Here is a 14,477-nt window from a genome sequence, read left to right as displayed (position 1 = left end):
AAGGTGAACATGCCTCCCTGGCAAATCTGACTGAAAGCAGTGGTTCAACACAGATGCAACAGCCACTCTAGACATGGAAGAACTATAATGCTGTATGTGCTAAGAGATTAAAATCAAACCAAAATGAGGAATCTGGTAATATTTAATTGGATATTTGGAACGGTAGCATCATACAGTAATCCATAAATAGTTTGATTCATAAGAAAATAAAGTTCATTCTGATCTTTCTCTGTGCAAAGAATGAGAGCAAATCTAGTGGTCGGTTGGATGGCGCCCTGGGTAGTCTGGTCTAGTATTAGATATGCAGGTTGGTGGCCCTGCCTGCAGCAGGGGGGTTGGAGCTTTATGATCCTTGAGGTCCCTTCCAACCCAAGCCATTCTCTGATTCTGTGATTCTATGGGCTCTTCTTCCTTTTAGTATAATTCCAGCTTTTATTTACCACTATTTAGATAAAATATTTTTAATACAAAACATAGTGTTATATGATATGAATGAGTTCTATGTTGTATTTAATAGTTTAAATACATTTTCCATTTTCCATTATATCTATATGCATACAAACATGCTTACAAACAGTTATCTGTTAATGTACTTCTTATTCTCTCTACATATAGGTGCCTGTATAGGTATCTATATTTTTCTTGTTCATACATTTGTTTCTGTGTATGTGAAAAATAACATTTTTTATTGATTATTATTTGTTTTTACTTTCAAATATCTAAGTATTTTTAGGAGCAATTTGGAAACAAGGGATGAAGTTGTTTTTAGAAATGCGTTCCAAAAATCTTTGATATTAATAACATAGAATATTAAAAACTATAAGCTGGTGAAGACAGGAAAAGTGCCAGAGGATAGTATCTACATGGATTTACACATACATAAATTTTCACCATTATTTTATTATTTGTGTTTGTAACACATCTCAATCTAGCATCATCTGTGGGTATCATTAATGTGATATTTAAACTTCGTGTTAATGAAGATGTCAGTTAAAGAAAAAGGCTGAAATCTACTAAACCAATATGCCTCTTGGTAATTCTCCCTATCTGATAAGTAGTTGTTCAATATTAACTATTTTTTATGGCTATTGGGCTACTTTTCATGCCATGTCACATGGTTCATTTCCAAGGAAATTTGATTTTTCAGAGTAATATTTCATGAGACACTCTGCCAAATGTTTTGGTAAGATGTGGACTCGTTATGTTTGCAGAACTGCATTCCCTATAGTTACATTGCTCACCCCTGGAAAAAGCAATCATACTTATCTGTATTACATTAATAAGTAAGTAAATGAAATTTATTAGCTAACACTGTCTATTTTTCATGGTTTCTTTATCATCATTTACTTCAGTAGTGAATGCTTGCAACAGTAAGAATTTTAAAATGGCTTATGTTGATAATTCACCTTAAAATTAATAATTATTTATAATACCATTTTGTCTGATCAAACTAAGGGGATTCATTCTCTCAAAAATCAATTGTATAGTTCATTTATAGTAAATCAGATAAGTATTCTAGTAATCTTCTAGTACCTAACACTAGAAAATATTTGCATTTATGAGTCTGCTTATTTGTATACAATCATAGAATCAAGGAATGGTTTGGTTTGGAAGGGACCTTTAAGATTGTCTAGTTCCAGCCCCCTGGCTATAGACAGGGATATCTTTCCATAGACTAGGTGGCTCAAAGCCCCATCCAGCCTGGCTTTAAATGACTATGGAGGGAAGGGGGGAATCCATAACTTCTCTGGGCAACATATTCCTCTAACCACCCTCACAGTAAAGAATTTATTACTAACATCTAGTCTGAGTCTACCCTCTTCCAGTTTAAAGTCATTTCCATTTGTCCTGTCACTCCATGCCCTTATAAAATCTATCTCCCCAGCTTTCCTATATGCCTTTTTCTGGTACTGGAATACTGTTGTAAGGTCTTCTCAGGGCCTTCTCTTCTCCAGGCTGAAGATCTTCAACTTTCTCAGCCTGCCCCAATAGTGGACCCTCTGATCAACTTTTTGGCCCTTATCTGTACCCACTCCAACAGCTCAACGTCCTTCTTGTGTTATGGGCCCCAGAACCGGACTGGATATAAATTCAACAGATAATTTCAGAACATTCTCAAATTTCTTTCAAGATATGCACTGTAATGACACTAAAATCAATCAGAGATGATCATATGTTCTTGTGCTGGTTTTTCCTTTATGATCTTCTTGAATGAACTTTTGCAAGAACCAATAGTTTCCATTTGTATTATTCAAAAATCAACATTAATTTATTTTATAGAAACTAAAGCTTATATAGATGTCATAATTTTTTTTTAAATGAAATGCAGAGAAAAGGCTTTTTGCAGCAGCAACTGCCAGAATTTTTCCTTCTGGTATTTTTTTCAAGCAGTTGTTATTGTTGTCTTGTTTTAATCTAGTACCATAAAGTTCTGTGTGTCAACAGTTTGTGGGCTGGTTCTGCCCAGTTCTGCGACTAGCAGAGCAGAGGGATTTTGCAAAATCTGCACTTCTGGAAAAGGGAAATAGGGTACCCCAAAATAATTAAAAACAGTGGCAACGATATGAGGAGAAACAAACTAATTTAGTAAATATGGTATCGGAATGCAAGATAACACACTTTAATACAATATAATTAGAATTAAAGCTAATAAATCAAATGTAATGAGTGTCCAAAAGGTGGATAGGCCTCATTATAATGCTGAGGTGAGATGCGCAGTCCGGTTGAGCAGCAGGGAGGAGAGCCTGACGAAGAAGAGCACATCAGGTGACCTTGCCAGGGGTTATATCTCCTCTTTGACCACAAAGCCCCTGGGGTATGTAGTTCTTCTTCTGGACAGGTGCCCAGAACTGGAGCATTAACACTTTAACTCCCAGTGTACTACATGACGTTATGTTGTGGAATACCGATAACCAAAAATCATAAAACCATGACACTGTGTGAAATCCACAAGAGGTAATAATATATATTACACAAAACCTAAACAAAAAAGTAGAATTTTATTATCTTATTGCAACACTTCTACTTGTCAGTTCAAGCATGATATAAGCATGAAGATTGAATTATTCCTGCTCATCTTGAGACTTAATGCCTAATTTAGGAGTCTAGTCAGTTTAAATTCCCACTGTAGTCAATGTAAATAAGTATAGAGAGCAGTTCTGGGAAGTATTTTTATCTCACATGCTATCTGAATGTTACATCAGTGATCTTATCTCCCCTGCTAGAAGAAAGGGAGTTTAAACTGAGTAAGCTGCACACTTATTTTCTGCAGTTAGTCAGGGACATTTTGTGGGCTATAATGTTGTGAGAATCCTTTTTTGTTTTTTGGTTCAAAGCTTGCTTCCTGAGGTATTTCTTGTGATAAGACTGACTTGTCTAGGAGATGAGTGATGGGTGTTGCCTTGTGGCAATCAACATCACTGTATGGACAATTTTAGCTGTTTGCCTCCAGAAGAAAATGCTCAGGAGTGTTCACTGGCGGAAGATCTAGCCTGTGACTAAATAACTCCAGCTTGCTATGGGAAACTGGAGAATGATGCCATTGTATCCTGTGAAGGCAAGATACAAGTTGGTGCCTCCCTGCTCCCTCTTGTCTGCTGGCAAGGGTAGGGAGATAGGAACAAAGGACTTTCCGCTAAGATCTCAAAGCCAGAAGCTGCCACTCCAAGAAAAGCTGAATCAACCACTTTGGGTTTTGAGCTGTCACTCCAAAGACAGCTGACTAGACCACTTTGAGACCATTGAAAAGGAGCCATCATCGCCATGGTTGTTGTCGTCGTCAACAGAACAGCACTGCCTGATGACCCACCACTACTGAAGATCAATGGCTGAACTACGAACCATGCTGGATCCATGGTTGTGACTATCTCCCTCTTGCTTCCTATAAAGACTCCTTGCTTCTTCTTTCCTACGTTTTCTATTGCCCTCCTCCCCTTCCCCATTACCTTAATTCATAATAGTGTCCGTCCTTCCCTTCCCCATCTCCCTAATTAAGACCTGTAATAAACTGGTTGAACCAACATTTGAACCATTGTTCCTTAATCTCACGCCGGGTATACAGATATTAAAAGAACTTCCTCTCTCTCCCGTAAATTGGAGCGAGACAAATGTCTTTTTTTCTGAAACTATCACCAGGCTTTTTAGTGGAGTGTCTGGAGTCTGTGCATAGTGTCAGTGTTTTGTGGAGGCAGCACAGTGATTCTGGATGCTAATGTGCCTCTTGATCTGGTTGGGACTTCACAGTGCCTCACATTTGGGTTGGTAAACAATTTTTTTCCAGAGTCAGTTGCACTTGGACTCTCAAACTATGTCTCTGTCCTTTTCATTATTTTACTTCTACATGCCCAGTACTCAGATGACTGCATGGTATTTTTATGGTCTATGTTCTGTCTGAGGACCCCTTATTCACCTGGATATGAAACTGTAATGCAATAAGTGCCCCTGATGTCATCTATTTGGACTTCAGTAAGACCTTTGATATAGTACCCCACAACATCCCCCTCTCCAATTGGAAAGACAAGGATATGATGGGCAGGCTGTTCAACAGACAGAGAACTGGCTGCAGAATCAAATTTAGAGAGTGATGGTCAATAGTTTGGTGTCTGGATGAAGATCAGTAATGAGCAGCATCCCCCGGGGCTCAGTGCTGGAATCGATACTCTTAACATCACCATCAATGACAAAGACAGTGGGTTGAGTCAAGTTTGCTGATGACACCAAGCTGTGGGACGCACTTGCACCCAAGGGACAGGGTGCCATCCAGAGAGACCTAGACAGGCTTGAGCAGTGGGCCCAGGTGAACCTCATGAGTTTCAACAAATCCAAGTGCAAGCTCTTGCAGGTTGAAGGCAGCCCTCACTACCAGTTCAAGCTGGGGGATGAAAGGATTGAGCACAGCCTTGCGGAATAGGACCTGGGGGTACTGGTGGAAAGCAAGCAGGACATGAGCCCTTTCAACTCAGAAAGCCAACTGTATCCTGGATCACATCAAAAGATACATGGCCAGTGGACAAAGCGAGGTGATTCTGCCCCTCTACTCTTCACTTGTGAGGCTACACCTGAGGTACTGTGTTCAGATATGGAGTCCTCAGTACAGGAGAGACACAGACCTGTTGGAGTATGTCCAGAGGAGGGACACAAAAATGGTTAAAGGGATGGAACACCTCTTCTACAAGGACAGGCTGAGAGAGCTGGGGCTGCTTAGCCTGGAGACAAGAAGGCTCTGAAGTTACTTGATAGCAGGCAGAGTTTCAGTATCTAAAGAGGAGCTACAGGAAAGAAGGGGACAGACACTTTAGCAGAGTCTAGTTTCAAACTTAAAGAGGATAGATTTAGGTTGGAAGTAAGAAAAATGCCTTTTACAGTGAGAGTGGTGAGGCATTAGAACAGGTTGCCCCGAGATGTTGTGGATGCCCCATCCCTAGAGATGTCCAAGGCTAGGCTGTGGAAGTTCCTTTTCATGCTGGGAGTCAGACTAGATGGCCTTTAAAAGTCCCTTCCAAGTTTAAGGATCCTATGATTCTAACACGATGAAACATGTGTAATTAATGCCCAGTTAACTAAAGTCCCTTTTTTTATTTTTATTTTTTTTTTCATTCTATATTTCTATGACAGACCACCATTTCTTTGGCATGTTGAGTGATGACAGGGAAGTTAATACCTGAGAAGAAAAGCTGAGCATGGGTACTGTTGCACTCAAAAGTGCCTTGGAAATAAGTGCATATTAGCTGAACCTCACAGCTTGTTGGTTCTGGATAACTTGTTCAGGGGGCTACTGTGGATTAAAAAAAAAAAAAAAAAAGCAACACAGAAAGCTGGAAAGTGGCAGTAACAGCAGTTTCTGTTCTCATTTCCACTTGTGGGAAGGCACTTATAATAATTACCAGTAAAGTGGAAAACCCAGCTGGAATTCTGAACGATTTCTTTTTTTTTTTTTTTTTGTACTTTCTTAAATTGTTTTATTTCCACTAGGTTTTAGCTGGTATTAGGTACAACAAAAAGACAAAAGTGAAAATTGTCACAGTGGGATGCCAAAAGTTGTGTTCCTTTATCTTCATCTGGGTACCTAAGTAAAAGCCGAATGATTTTGTAAGATTTTTAGAATCTTTGAAATCTGTATTGCCTGCTATAAATTTAATAGATCAGAAGCACTCCTGAAAGTTAGACTGTTTACTTCTCTTTAAAGTGTGGTGTAATATATTGACTTCAAATATCTATATTAATAACTTTGTGTTGAACTCTTCTGGTTCCATGCATTTATCCTAGATTTTTCTTAATATATATACTTTACCTCAGCAATTAAAAAAAAAAAAAAAAAAAAGAAAAAAAAAGGCAAGCAAAATATGAATCGTGGGTACTTAGTTAATCAAATTCATTTATTATAATTTCCACAGAGAAAAAGATAAGAGTCTAACTAACATAACTGCTTACAGAGTTATCAGAAAAAAGCCCAACTACACAATACATATAGAAAGAGTATTTTAAAAGGATTTCTTCAGGCTTGCCAGAAAGTTTACATTTAACAATTAAAACTAGTATTTCTAATCCTAACTTGCAACATACCTAAAAAACAAACAAACAAACAAACAAACAAACAAAACTGCAATGATGTGAAGCTAGAATTATTAATTTCGATAAAATCTAACAATGAGAACGTTGTGGGTACTGAGCTTTCTGCAGACCATGACAAGTTGAGTTCATCTTATGTTCAGTATATTTTGAACAAATATTACTAATATTTGTAAAATATCAGAAACAATATTTTTCCCAAGGCTCAGGTTTTTATATTTTTATTGATGCAAAACAAGGGAGAAATAAGGAATTATTTTCTTAAGAAATCAAAAACATATTGACATCATTCAGTATCAAACACAAAAGATAGCTGAAGCTGTTAGGTTAAACTTAGAATCCATTTGAAAATTGTGCTTCAGTTTCACAGCAGAACTCATCTTATGAAAAAGGCTTTTAACTGCTAAAACTGTGGTGCTCTGCAGTTGTTCCATTATTTCCTCTCTCCTCTTAAAAGTGAGGAAGTTGTTTTGTTGTTGTTGTTTTTTTGTTTTTTTTTTTTCAATTTTGAATTCAAACTAGGTCACTTTATTTTATCATGTGTGTTCTTATTTTTCTACACTCTAAATCAAAAGGAAAATTCATCCTGAAGGCAGTATAATACCAGATTCCCCTACTCCATTTTTAGTCATTTTTTTGCTGTGTCTTAGATTACTATTATATACCTTCAATTCTTAACATTCAGGTTTAAAAATGATCATATGAAATAAGGTCACTTTCTTCTATATGTGTATTTAGGAAAGATAAATAAACTTTATTTTTTAATGAGCTGAGAAAGTAATTTCTTTTTCCTCTTGTATTCTCAACTTACAATGACAGACGTCATTGAGCATGGTAGGAAAATACTTCCACGTTTACCAAGTGTGTTGATCTATTCTCCCTTGTGGTAGTTGCTACAAAGCAGGGAACAGCTTAAAACTGCATCAGAGAAAGTTCGAACTAGATATTAGAAAAAAAGTTCTTCACTGAGTGGATGGGCAAGTTTTGGAACAGACTCTGTAGGAAGACAGCCTGTCAGAGCACCAAGCATGTTCAAGAATAATTGGATAATGAATAAATACTTTGATTGATTTCAAAGTAATGCCTCCTTTTTATTTTAATGGAAAATGCAACGGATACAAAACACAAAATAACACTATTTGATAGAGTAAATTCCCAGCTACAAACCACTATTTTTCACCATAGTGGCCCTCATTAGCTATGCATTTTCACCAGCAATGAACAAGATCACATGCTGTGTTTATAAAGATCTGCATCCACTGTTACCACTACTAAAATACACTACCCATGGTTTCACAGTGCTAATTTTCAGTGTTTGGTCTCCATAAATGTCCATCAAGTATTTATTAAAAAAAGTGACTACACATAAACAATGGACATCTTAGGCTGGCTAAAGGTAAATCACCACCTGCTACAGGGCTCAAAGTATAATACCCCAAAATGTTATTTTTTAGAAGAAAATGATTAAAAGCTAAGCCTACAGCAGGCTTCTTCACAGTCTCTTCTGCACCACTTTTCAGGGAAAAACAAGAAAAGCACAATCTCACAATCTCCAAAAACAAAGAAATCACAACATGATTAAGTACCTGGTTTCCTTAGCAACTGAATGCAGCTCTATATTAAGAACAAGAAAGTAATTAACCCTCTAATGTGAGATTATGTTGAAAACATGTTTAAACCTGAATGAATTTCTGCTTGTTGCTCTAGCACATAGCAATTTTAAATGATAAAGGCTAATCTGTGGATAGCCATCCTATTAAAATAACTGGAAAATTCTCTGGAAGTACTGGCATATGTCATGAGTAAAATACATCCAGCCTTTAGGTTGTAATTGTTTGTCCCAACAGAAGTAGCTGTGTGGTTCTGCAATTTGATCAGATGGTAAAGTGATCTCTCCTTTTGTAGATGCAGCTTTAAAATGTCCTGACTGTTGTCTGGATATAGTATCTATATAGTATCTATTCTTTGTTTTAGACTTTACTAATATTTTTTCCTTAACTTTCATTGTGAAGTTAAGAGAATCATGAGAAATTCAGGCATGCATTTGGGTGTAAATATGTTCCTGTTTCATTAAAATTATCAGGATTCAGAAATACACATTTTACTCATATAAAATGATTCAGCAATATACTTAAGAATGCCACAAAAGTACCAGAATTGTTTAATCAATTCTCAGTTACTACCTGTCATGTTGTGCTGAATGTCTATACGCATGGTTAGGCTATTAAAGTATGGAATTTTAGAAGCTTAGTGCTAATTGTAGTATATCACCTGGTTTAAAAATCATGCCTATTTATGTAGTCACTTAAGTGTGCAACAAATATTTGACTTTTGATACTGTATTGCAAAATGTTGATAAATATTTATGGAAATGACTGCAATATATACTAATCTCTTTAAAGCTTCTAATTTATTACACTGCAAACATACAAATTAAGGCTTAATTATTGTTAAATGCTACTAAATAATATTGAAATAATGCATATTGATTTTTATTTTTACTGGAGGAATGGTCACATGTCATCTCTGATTAAAAATAAAATATATTTGGGAGTGAACAAGAGAGCTGCGTATCATGTTAATTAACTTAGTGCTTTTTATTCATTAATTTTCTAAGAACATGTAAAAACAGTCTTTTCCAGCAGTGCCTGTGTAACCCAGGGGAATTTTCTTTTACAAAAGAGAGAAAGTGACCTTCTAGTCAAATGTTTTCCTGATGTATCCTTCTTGGCTTTATAGGAAGTTTTATACTGAGAATACAGATGGCCACTGTTTCTTTCATGGTGCTGTACCAAGACTTAGTAGAAAAAAAAAAAAAAAAAGACTTCGCTTCTGAAGCAATAACAAGAGACATAACATTATTCTCTACTGTGAGATCTTTCAAAAAATGTTTGATCAGGCTGGTTCAAAGTTATCAAGTACCTATATTTCTTAAAGAAGCAAATAACTTACTAAAAAAAAAATATAGAAGTAACTGCTTTTCTATGTAAATACGCTTTCTATTTGCAAGTATCTATCTATAAATACCGTGTGTGCAACTGTATGAAAACATTAATTCCCAAATAAATCCTGATAGATACTTAATAGAATTGATCTTCATTGAGAGAAAATTATAATTCTTTGAAAGATCAGCTGTAGACAGACTTTAGATACTTAGTAAATTGAGTGTTTTTTCATGCAAATGGATTTGATACTGGGAGAGGAAGTAGACTGTAAACTTAACTGAATTCAGATATAAATTGTTAAGCAGTAAAGTAAATGATTTGATTTCACTGTCAAATAAACTTTGTATGATTTCAGTACATTGGACGTGACCTGACAATTCCCAGACAAGTGATTTATAGGTTTTTTAAATGCCTTCATGATATATTACCATTGTACAGTGTCAGAACATATTAGAAGGTTCTTGAATGGAAGGCAAAGAAATGAAAATAGTATTTAAAACATGTAAAGAGTATTTAAAACATATAACTTCCCATCTACTTTCTTTAATGTTCAAAACCTGAACTTACAAGTTTAACTTTGTGATAATTTTGGAATTACATTTATATTCCAATATTGAGCCACCTATGTTGTGCTTTCATGTCTATTTTTACTGTAACCTATGCTGGACTGATGATTGAGTACCCAGCAAGGAGTGTGGCTGGCCAAGGAAACACAGATGAAAATAGTTTACCTGTGCTTCTCATGTTACTGGAATGAGCCTCCCTGGGCTCATTTAAGGGCTACCCTTCAAGGAGAGAATAGCTACTAGATAAAAGTCACTTCCTAATAGATGTGGTCTGCAGCTGAGTCAGTTTTGCTCCTACATATTATATTTATTATTGATATTCCTAATAATTCTTTATCTAGTATTGCAAAGAATGTGTCAAAAGCAGTTTTTCTGCTTCCTAGGAAAAAGTCATGTTAATATTATTTTTTATATCTGTGATCACATCTAATTCTAAACATAAGGCACAAGACAGAAATGCTAAAAGTAATAAGAGCGGTAAATACTAGATTTGAAAGTTTGCCAACTACACCTGTCTTATAATTAAGAACAAACCTTTTTCAGCTGTATACAAAGTAAACAGCAAATCAAAACAAAAAATTGACAATGTTAGAAACATAACAAATGTTGTCAACTTAAATATATGACCCTTTAGTATTGTTACAAGTCCTTTATAAATTTTTAGCAATGTATCCTGGTTCATAATTCACTACAATTTCTCGCATATGTGTTAAAAATGTAAATTTGAATTTTCAAATTTTCAACACATTTTCAAAATTCAAATGTGTATTTGAAACTCTTTTCAGTGGTGATATAAAACATACCAAACAATTAAATAATGAAGTATTTTAACACAGCAGGGAAACCTTTTTTTCTCAGAAGACATTTGTTACCATACTCTTAAGCCAAATTTTATACTTTAGGTTGATTTTTTAAGACAATTTGAAATTATTCAGTAATGTACAATATACTAGAACATGGAAGTTAGATGAAATAAGCAAAAGATAATTACAAGAGAGGGAAAATCAATCAGTCATGAAGAACGTAATATAGTCAATGCACTTTTATGGGAATGTTAAGTGTTTTTAGTAGTACTCTATGTAATCTTAAACCATTGAACATTTCTTTCTGAAAATCAAAAAAAAAAAAAAAAAAAGAGAGAGAAAGAAAATACATTAATCTGAAGTGAAACTGATCTAAAAAAAAAAAAAAAAAAAAGTGCAAGTTGAATATTTGAAAAGTTTCAGATAGGACTACAAATAGTATACAAAAAGAGCGAAAGTAAAAACCAATCAAACAAAGTCAACGACTACAAAAGAAAACAAGAAGTCCACCAGCAAAAAGAATTGGCCCTTAACTTCAGTGCATGTCCACTGAAGATCATGAAAGTTTTATCTTTTACCTGTAAGTAACAAGCTGACCAAAATGATTTGAAGCCCTATGCCCTATGACATAGAAATATATTTGGTTTTTTATTGTTTTTATTGTTGTTGTTGTTGTTTTTTGTCATAAATGCATTCCCCTACCTGTTCAGATCTTTTTTGACAGTGATACTTAAATAGCAAAAAGAAATTACTTCCTCCAGAAAGTAATACATCCTTTGCCTCGTGTCAGTCCAACTTCATCCTATTTTCTTCATAATGGCAGTTTAAAACATGATGGCACTTAATCACCCATAAACTATCTCATAACAATTGTCATAAAGATACTGGTGCTTCTGCATTGTCAGTGCATGTGCATGAGTGTTGAGGGAGCTGTAAAATATAATTACAAGGCCATTCTCAATCTTTTCTGATTAATCATGGTAAATGAGAGAAGTGTTCAAAGACCAGAGGAAAGCAAGTATCATTCCTACCTTCAAGAAGGCAAGGAGGATGCAGCTAAAAACTGAATCATCGTACCCGATTCCTAGGAATGTTATAGAAGAGCTAATCCTGGAAGTGATAAATATTTCTATGGAGGAGAAGAAAATCATCAGGAATCAGCATGGCTTCACTAAGAGTAAAATGGTGGCAAATTTCTATAATAAAGTGGGTAGCTTAGTAGATGATGGTAGAGTAATGTACATAGGTCATTTTTTTAAAATAATGTATTTTTATAATAATACTTATTATACTTGTATTATTATAATAATATTTAAATAATGTATTATTGTTTTAATAATGTATTCTACTTATTCTCATGGAAACTATAACAGATACAAATTCTCAGCTGTAAAATACTATTTTTTAGTGCAGGAGGATTGAGGAGCTGCTGGTAGGAGTGGCTGATACTTCATAGAGTCTTCCATCCAGACAGAATAGAACATGCTGAAGAAATGGGTTGATGGGAATCTGAACTAAGTTCAACAAGAGGAAGAGCAGAGCATCTGGGGAATAAAAACCATAGCCACCAACCAGTACATGCTGGGAACAATTTACCTGAAAAGCAGCTTTGTAGAAAAGGACCTGGATGTTTTGGTGAATGTTGGGTTGTACATGAGTCAGCAGCATGCCCTTGCTGCTAAGAAGGCTAATAGCATCATATCATGACGTTCACTAGGATTGCTATCAACTTGGAGGAGCTTCTTTCATCTCTGCTTAGCACTAGTGAGGCCACATCTGGAGTACTGTGTCCTTTTCTGGGACCCCCAGTACAAACAGGTGTGGACATGCTGGAAAGTATCCAGCAAAGGGCCACAAAATGATTAAAGGACTGGACCATCTCATGTACAAAGACTGAGAGTGCTGGGACTTGGAGAAGGCTCAGTGGTTTGTGCAAATAATCAAAGAAATGCTATAAAGAAGATGGAGAAATTCCCAGTGATAGAACCAGAAGAAATGGGCACAAACTGAAACACAAGAGGTTCCATCTGAATGTCAGGAAGTACATTTTTTAATGAGAGGGTGATGGAGTACTCTTAGATTGCCCAGGAAGGCAGAGGGTTCTCCATCCTCAGAGATACTCAAAAGTCATCTGGACATTGTCCTGGGCAAGAACCTATATGTGGCCCTGCATTGTGAAGAGGCTTAGATTAGAAGACATACAGTGGTTTCTTCCAACCTCAGCCATTCTGTGATTCTATTAGATTAGGCCTTACAGCCACAGTTATAATGAGCTAGGGGACAAAAAAGGGTTAATCACTTGAGGCTTTCTGCATTGTACACGGAAAGGTAAATCTTGACACAACCAAATTTAAAGAAAGCCTTAAAAAAAAAAAAAAAAAAAAAAAAGAAAGAAAGAAAGAAAGAAAGAAAAAAAGAGGATTTTCTCTCAATTCAATATTTTTTTTCCCCTAGAAATTACTTTCACAAACAGACCTATGATGCTGAAAATACATGTAAACATCAGAATAAAAACATCAGTATCAGATTTTTATTAATTTTTGCATATGTTACCTAAAAGACTGGCAAGGTAGATCAGATAATTTACTTTCTGCTTTCCCTTCTCCTATTCTGTTTTCTACAGGTTTTGTCTGGAATGCCAAATTGCTTTATCCTAGAGTATTATATACTTTTGTAATAGAATCGTGGAAACACAGATTCTTGCAGTCTTGCAGGTTGGAAGGGATGGCGAGGATCATCAAGGACCACAGGCAGGGCCACCAACCTCTCCATTTAATACTAGACCAGCTTGCCCAGGGTCCCATCCAATCTGGCCTTGAACACCTCCAGGGATGGGGCATCCACAGCTTCTCTGGGCAGCCTGTTCTCCTTGACATCCAACCTAAACCCTTCCTCCTTCAACTTAAAACCATTTCCCCTTGCCCTGTTGTTATCTACCCTTTCAAAGAGTTGACTCTCCTCCTGTTTATAGGCTCCCTTTAGGTACTGAAAGGCTATAATTAGGTCACTTGCGGCCTTCTCTTATCCAGGCTTAACAAGCCCGGAGGTGCTCCAGTCCCCTGATCATCTTTGTGGCTTTTCTCTGGACCCTCTCCAACAGCTCTCTGTTTTTCTTGTACTGTGGGCTCCAGACCTGGACACAGTACTCCAGATGGGGCCTCACAAGAGCAAAGCAGAGAGGGGCAGTCACCTCCCTGTCCCTGCTTTCTGAGCTGCAAAAGCACACTGCTGGCCCATGTCAAGCTTTTCATTCACCAGGACCCCCAGGTCCTTCTCTGCAGGGCTACTCTCAAGGACTGCTCCTTCCAGTCTGTATGGATGCCTGGGATTCCTCCGGCCCAAGTGCAAAACCTTGCACTTTGCTGTGTTGAACCTCATTAGGTTCACCCAGGCCTACCTTTCAAATCTGTTGAGGTCCCTCTGAATGGCATCCCTTCCTTCCACTGTGTCAACCACACCACTCAGCGTGGTATCATCTGAAATAGTTCAGATTTTTTTCAATGTGTCTAACAATATAATCACTCAAAGGAAAATCATACAACAGCAGCCGAGAGAAGCTGCCTAAATAGCACAGCCTGAATGAAATATCAGACTGC

This window comes from Phasianus colchicus, chromosome 1 (genome assembly GCF_987193195.1).
Source record: "Phasianus colchicus chromosome 1, bPhaCol1.hap1.1, whole genome shotgun sequence".
Taxonomy (NCBI): Eukaryota; Metazoa; Chordata; class Aves; order Galliformes; family Phasianidae; genus Phasianus; species Phasianus colchicus.
Note: the sequence above shows the minus strand (reverse complement) of the source record.